Source organism: Aegilops tauschii, chromosome 5 (assembly GCF_002575655.3).
Source record: "Aegilops tauschii subsp. strangulata cultivar AL8/78 chromosome 5, Aet v6.0, whole genome shotgun sequence".
In the NCBI taxonomy this organism is placed as follows: domain Eukaryota; kingdom Viridiplantae; phylum Streptophyta; class Magnoliopsida; order Poales; family Poaceae; genus Aegilops; species Aegilops tauschii.
In genome coordinates, this window is record NC_053039.3 from 43,110,478 (window position 1) to 43,118,871 (window position 8,394).

The following is an 8,394-nucleotide window of genomic DNA, read 5'->3' on the forward strand; positions in this document are numbered from 1 at the left end:
GCAAGGGGGGAGGCCGGCCGGCCCCTGTAGGCGCGCCAGGAGGAGGAGTCCTCCTCCTAGTAGGAGTAGGAGTCCTCCTCCTAGTAGGAGTAGGACTCCCCTCTTTCCTACTCCTACTAGGAGGAGGAAAGGAAGGGGGAGAGGGAGAAGGAAAGGGGGGCGCCGCTCCCCCTCTCCTAGTCCAATTCGGACCAGAGGGGGAGGGGCGCGTGGCCTGCCCTAGGCCAGCCCTCTCTCTCTCCACTAAGGCCCATAAGGCCCACTATTTCTCCGGGGGGGGGGGTTCGGTAACCCTCCGGCACTCCGGTTTTCTCCGAAACCACCCGGAACACTTCCGGTGTCCGAATATAGTCGTCCAATATATTGATCTTTACGTCTCGACCATTTCAAGACTCCTCGTCATGTCCGTGATCATATCTGGGACTCCGAACTACCTTCGGTACATCAAAACACAACAACTCATAATATCGATCGTCACCAAACTTTAAGCGTGCGGACCCTACGGGTTCGAGAACTTTGTAGACATGACCGAGACACGTCTCCGATCAATAATAAATAGCGGAACCTGGATGCTCATATTGGCTCCCACATATTCTACGAAGATCTTTATTGGTCAAACCGCATAACAACATACGTTGTTCCCTTTGTCATCGGTATGTTACTTGCCCGAGATTCGATCGTCGGTATCTCAATACCTAGCTTAATCTCGTTACCGGCAAGTCTCTTTACTCGTTACGTAGTGCATCATCCCACAACTAACTCATTAGTCACATTGCTTGCAAGGCTTATTATGATGTGCATTACCGAGAGGGCCCAGAGATACCTCTCCGACAATCGGAGTGGCAAATCCTAATCTCGATCTATGCCAACTCAACAAGTACCATCGGAGACACCTGTAGAGCACCTTTATAATCATCCAGTTATGTTGTGACGTTTGGTAGCACACAGAGTGTTCCTCCGGTAATCGGGAGTTGCATAACCTCATAGTCATAGGAACATGTATAAGTCATGAAGAAAGCAATAGCAGTAAACTAAACGATCAAGTGCTAAGCTAACGGAATGGGTCAAGTCAATCACATCATTCTCCTAATGATGTGATCCCGTTAATCAAATGACAACTCATGTCTATGGTTAGGAAACTTAACCATCTTTGATTAACGAGCTAGTCAAGTAGAGGCATACTAGTGACACTATGTTTGTCTATGTATTCACACATGTATTATGTTTCTGGCTAATACAATTCTAGCATGAATAATATGAAGGAAATATGCCCTAGAGGCAATAATAAAGTATTATTTATTTCCTTATATCATGATAAATGTTTATTATTCATGCTATAATTGTATTAACCGGAAACATAATACATGTGTGAATACATAGACAAACAGAGTGTCACTAGTATGCCTCTACTTGACTAGCTCGTTAATCAAAGATGGTTATGTTTCCTAGCCATAGACATGAGTTGTCATTTGATTAACGGGATCACCTCATTAGGAGAATGACGTGATTGACTTGACCCATTCCATTAGCTTAGCACTCGATCGTTTAGTATGTTGCTATTGCTTTCTTCATGACTTATACATGTTCCTATGACTATGAGATTATGCAACTCCCGTTTACCGGAGGAACACTTTGTGTGGTACCAAACGTCACAACGTAACTGGGTGATTATAAAGGTGCTTTACAGGTGTCTCCAAAGGTACTTGTTGGGTTGGCGTATTTCGAGAGTAGGATTTGTCACTCCGATTGTCGGAGAGGTATCTCTGGGCCCACTCGGTAATGCACATCACTATAAGCCTTGCAAGCATTGTAACTAATGAGTTAGTTGCGGGACGATGTATTACGGAACGAGTAAAGAGACTTGCCGGTAACGAGATTGAACTAGGTATCGAGATACCGACGATCGAATCTCGGGCAAGTAACATACCGATGACAAAGGGAACAACGTATGTTGTTATGCGGTCTGACCGATAAAGATCTTCGTAGAATATGTGGGAACCAATATGAGCATCCAGGTTCCGCTATTGGTTATTGACCGGAGAGGTGTCTCGGTCATGTCTACATAGTTCTCGAACCCGTAGGGTCCGCACGCTTAACGTTACGATGACAGTTATATTATGAGTTTATATGTTTTGATGTACCGAAGGTTGTTCGGAGTCCCGGATGTGATCACGGACATGACGAGGAGTCTCGAAAAGGTCGAGACATAAAGATTGATATATTGGAAGCCTATGTTTGGACATCGAAAGTGTTCTGGGTGAAATCGGGATTTTTCCGGAGTCCGGGAGGTTACCGGAACCCCCCGGTAACTTAATGGGCCTTATTGGGCCTAGGTGGAAGAGAGGAGAGGAGGCTAGGGCAGGGCCGCGCCCCCCTTCCCCCCAGTCGGAATAGGATAAGGAGAGGGGGGCGGCGCCCCCCTTCCTTACTCCCCTCCACCTCTTCCCCCTTCCACTCCTAGTCCAACATGGAAAGGGGGGGGGAGTCCTACTCCCGGTAGGAGTAGGACTCCTCCTGGCGTGCCTCTACCTCCTAGGCCGGCGGCCTCCCCCTTGCACCTTTATATACGGGGGCGGGGGGCACCTCTAGACACACAATTGATCAACGATCTTTTAGCCGTGTGCGGTGCCCCCCTCCACCATATTACACCTCGATAATATCGTTGCGGAGCTTAGGTGAAGCCCTGCGTCGGTAGAACATCATCATCATCACCACACCGTCGTGTTGACGAAACTCTCCCTCAACACTCGGCTGGATCGGAGTTCGAGGGACGTCATCGAGCTGAACGTGTGCTGAACTCGGAGGTGCCGTACGTTCGGTACTTGATCGGTCGGATCGTGAAGACGTACGACTACATCAACCGCGTTGTGTTAACGCTTCCGCTTTCGGTCTACGAGGGTACGTAGACAACACTCTCCCCTCTCGTTGCTATGCATCACCATGATCTTGCGTGTGCGTAGGAAAATTTTGAAATTACTACGTTACCCAACAGTGGCATTAGAGCCTGGTTTTATGCGTTGATATTATGCACGAGTAGAACACAAGTGAGTTGTGGGCGATATAAGTCATACTGCTTACCAGCATGTCATACTTTGGTTCAGCGGTATTGTGAGATGAATCGGCCCAGACCGACATTACGCGTACGCTTACGCGAGACTGGTTTCACCGTTGCGAGCACTCATTGCTTAAAGATGACAGGCGGGTGTCTGTCTCTCTCACTTTAGTTGAACCGAGTGTGGCTACGCCCGGTCCTTGCGAAGGTTAAAGCAGCACCAACTTGACAAACTATCGTTGTGGTTTTGATGCGTAGGTAAGAACGGTTCTTGCAAAGCCCGTAGCAGCCACGTAAAACTTGCAACAACAAAGTAGAGGACGTCTAACTTGTTTTTGCAGGGCATGTTGTGATGTGATATGGTCAAGACATGATGCTATATTTTATTGTATGAGATGATCATGTTTTGTAACCGAGTTATCGGCAACTGGCAGGAGCCATATGGTTGTCGCATTATTGTATGCAATGCAATCGCCATGTAATTGTTTTACTTTATCACTAAGCGGTAGCGATAGTCGTAAAAGCAATAGTTGGCGAGACGACAACGATGCTACGATGGAGATCAAGGTGTCGAGCCGGTGACGATGGTGATCATGACGGTGCTTCAGAGATGGAGATCACAAGCACAAGATGATGATGGCCATATCATATCACTGATATTGATTGCATGTGATGTTTATCTTTTATGCATCTTATCTTGCTTTGATTGACGGTAGCATTATAAGATGATCTCTCACTAAAATTTCACGATAAAAGTGTTCTCCCTGAGTATGCACCGTTGCGAAAGTTCTTCGTGCTGAGACACCACGTGATGATCGGGTGTGATAGGCTCTACGTTCAAATACAACGGGTGCAAAACAGTTGCACACGCGGAATACTCAGGTTAAACTTGACGAGCCTAGCATATGCAGATATGGCCGGAACACGGAGACCGAAAGGTCGAGCGTGAATCATATAGTAGATATGATCAACATAGTGATGTTCACCATTGAAACTACTCCATCTCACGTGATGATCGGACATGGTTTAGTTGATATCGATCACGTGATCACTTAGAGGATTAGAGGGATGTCTATCTAAGTGGGAGTTCTTAAGTAATATGATTAATTGAACTTAAATTTATCATGAACTTAGTACCTGATAGTATCTTGCTTGTCTATGTTAATTGTAGATAAATGGCCCGTGCTGTTGTTCCGTTGAATTTTAATGCGTTCCTTGAGAAAGCAAAGTTGAAAGATGATGGTAGCAATTACACGGACTGGGTCCGTAACTTGAGGATTATCCTCATTGCTGCACAGAAGAATTACGTCCTGGAAGCACCGCTAGGTGCCAGGCCTCCTGCAAGAGCAACACCAGAAGTTATGAACGTCTGGCAGAGCAAAGCTGATGACTACTCAATAGTTCAGTGTGCCATGCTTTACGGCTTAGAACCGGGTCTTCAACGACGTTTTGAACGTCATGGAGCATATGAGATGTTCCAGGAGTTGAAGTTAATATTTCAAGCAAATGCCCGGATTGAGAGATATGAAGTCTCCAATAAGTTCTACAGCTGCAAGATGGAAGAGAATAGTTCTGTCAGTGAGCATATACTCAAAATGTCTGGGTATAATAATCACTTGATTCAACTGGGAGTTAATCTTCCGGATGATAGCGTCATTGACAGAATTCTTCAATCACTGCCACCAAGCTACAAGAGCTTCGTGATGAACTATGACATAAAAGGGATGAATAAGACAATTCCCGAGCTCTTCGCAATGCTAAAGGCAGCGGAGGTAGAAATCAAAAAGGAGCATCAAGTGTTGATGGTCAGTAAGACCACTAGTTTCAAGAAAAAGGGCAAAGGGAAGAAGAAGGGGAACTTCAAGAAGAACAGCAAGCAAGTTGCTGTTCAGGAGAAGAAACCCAAGTCTGGACCTAAGCCTGAAACTGAGTGCTTCTACTGCAAGCAGACTGGTCACTGGAAGCGGAACTGCCCCAAGTATTTGGCGGATAAGAAGGATGGCAAGGTTAACAAAGGTATATGTGATATACATGTTATTGATGTGTACCTTACTAATGGTCGCAGTAGCACCTGGGTATTTGATACTGGTTCTGTTGCTAATATTTGCAACTCGAAACAGGGGCTACGGATTAAGCGAAGATTGGCTAAGGACGAGGTGACGATGCGCGTGGGAAATGGTTCCAAAGTCGATGTGATCGCGGTCGGCACGCTACCTCTACATCTACCTTCGGGATTAGTTTTAGACCTAAATAATTGTTATTTGGTGCCAGCGTTGAGCATGAACATTATATCTGGGTCTTGTTTAATGCGAGACAGTTATTCATTTAAATCAGAGAATAATGGTTGTTCTATTTATATGAATAATATCTTTTATGGTCATGCACCCTTGAAGAGTGGTTTATTTTTAATGAATCTCGATAGTAGTGACACACATATTCATAATGTCGAAGCCAAAAGATGCAGAGTTGATAATGACAATGCAACTTATTTGTGGCACTGCCGTTTAGGTCATATCGGTGTAAAGCACATGAAGAAACTCCATACTGATGGACTTTTGGAATCACTTGATTATGAATCACTTGGTACTTGCGAACCGTGCCTCATGGGCAAGATGACTAAAATACCGTTCTCCGGAACTATGGAGAGAGCAACAGATTTATTGGAAATCATACATACAGATGTATGTGGTCCAATGAATATTGAGGCTCGTGGCGGATATCGTTATTTTCTCACCTTCACAGATGATTTGAGCAGATATGGGTATATCTACTTAATGAAACATAAGTCTGAAACATTTGAAAAGTTCAAAGAATTTCAGAGTGAAGTTGAAAATCATCGTAACAAGAAAATAAAATTTCTACGATCTGATCGTGGAGGAGAATATTTGAGTTATGAGTTTGGTCTTCACTTGAAACAATGCGGAATAGTTTCGCAACTCACGCCACCCGGAACACCACAACGTAATGGTGTGTCCGAATGTCGTAATCATACTTTACTAGATATGGTGCGATCTATGATGTCTCTTACTGATTTACCGCTGTCGTTTTGGGGTTATGCTTTAGAGACGGCTGCATTCACTCTAAATAGGGCACCATCAAAATCCGTTGAAACGACACCTTATGAACTATGGTTTGGCAAGAAACCAAAGTTGTCGTATCTTAAAGTTTGGGGTTGCGATGCTTATGTGAAGAAACTTCAACCTGATAAGCTCGAACCCAAATCGGAGAAATGTGTCTTCATAGGATACCCAAAGGAGACTGTTGGGTACACCTTCTATCACAGATCCGAAGGCAAGACATTCATTGCTAAGAATGGATCCTTTCTAGAGAAGGAGTTTCTCTCGAAAGAAGTGAGTGGGAGGAAAGTAGAACTTGATGAGGTAACTGTACCTGCTCCCTTATTGGAAAGTAGATCATCACAGAAATCAGTTTCTGCGACACCTACACCAATTAGTGGGGAATTTAATGATAATGATCATGAAACTTCAGATCAAGTTATTACTGAACCTCGTAGGTCAACCAGATCAAGAACCGCACCAGAGTGGTACGGTAATCCTGTTCTGGAGGTTATGTTACTAGACTATGACGAACCTACGAACTATGAAGAAGCGATGGTGAGCCCAGATTCCGCAAAATGGCTTGAAGCCATGAAATCCGAGATGGGATCCATGTATGAGAACAAAGTATGGACTTTGGTTGACTTGCCCGATGGTCGGCAAGCCATTGAAAATAAATGGATATTCAAGAAGAAGACTGACGCTGACGGTAATGTTACTGTCTATAAAGCTCGACTTGTTGCGAAAGGTTTTCGACAAGTTCAAGGGATTGACTACGATGAGACCTTCTCACTCGTAGCGATGCTTAAGTCTGTCCGAATCATGTTAGCAATTGCCGCATTTTATGATTATGAAATTTGGCAAATGGATGTCAAAACTGCATTCCTGAATGGATTTCTGGAAGAAGAGTTGTATATGATGCAACCAGAAGGTTTTGTCGATCCAAAGGGAACTAACAAAGTGTGCAAGCTCCAGCGATCCATTTATGGACTGGTGCAAGCCTCTCGGAGTTGGAATAAACGCTTTGATAGTGTGATCAAAGCATTTGGTTTTATACAGACTTTTGGAGAAGCCTGTATTTACAAGAAAGTGAGTGGAAGCTCAGTAGCATTTCTGATATTATATGTGGATGACATATTGCTGATTGGAAATGATATAGAATTTCTGGATAGCATAAAGGGATACTTGAATAAGAGTTTTTCAATGAAAGACCTCGGTGAAGCTGCATATATATTAGGCATCAAGATCTATAGAGATAGATCAAGACGCTTAATTGGACTTTCACAAAGCACATACCTTGACAAAGTTTTGAAGAAGTTCAAAATGGATCAAGCAAAGAAAGGGTTCTTGCCTGTACTACAAGGTGTGAGATTGAGTAAGACTCAATGCCCGACCACTGCAGAAGATAGAGAGAAGATGAAAGATGTTCCCTATGCTTCAGCCATAGGCTCTATCATGTATGCAATGCTGTGTACCAGACCTGATGTGTGCCTTGCTATAAGTTTAGCAGGGAGGTACCAAAGTAATCCAGGAGTGGATCACTGGACAGCGGTTAAGAACATCCTGAAATACCTGAAAAGGACTAAGGATATGTTTCTCGTTTATGGAGGTGACAAAGAGCTCATCGTAAATGGTTACGTTGATGCAAGCTTTGACACTGATCCGGACGATTCTAAATCGTAAACCGGATACGTATTTACATTGAACGGTGGAGCTATCAGTTAGTGCAGTTCTAAGCAAAGTGTCATGGCGGGATCTACGTGTGAAGCGGAGTACATAGCTGCTTCGGAAGCAGCAAATGAAGGAGTCTGGATGAAGGAGTTCATATCCGATCTAGGTGTCATACCTAGTGCATCGGGACCAATGAAAATCTTTTGTGACAATACTGGTGCAATTGCCTTAGCAAAGGAATCCAGATTTCACAAGAGAACCAAGCACATCAAAAGACGCTTCAATTCCATCCGGGATTTAGTCCAGGTGGGAGACATAAAATTTGCAAGATACATACGGATCTGAATGTTGCAGACCTGTTCACTAAGCCTCTTCCATGAGCAAAACATGATCAGCACCAAGACTCCATGGGTGTAAGAATGATTACTGTGTAATCTAGATTATTGACTCTAGTGCAAGTGGGAGACTGAAGGAAATATGCCCTAGAGGCAATAATAAAGTATTATTTATTTCCTTATATCATGATAAATGTTTATTATTCATGCTAGAATTGTATTAACCGGAAACATAATACATGTGTGAATACATAGACAAACAGAGTGTCACTAGTATGCC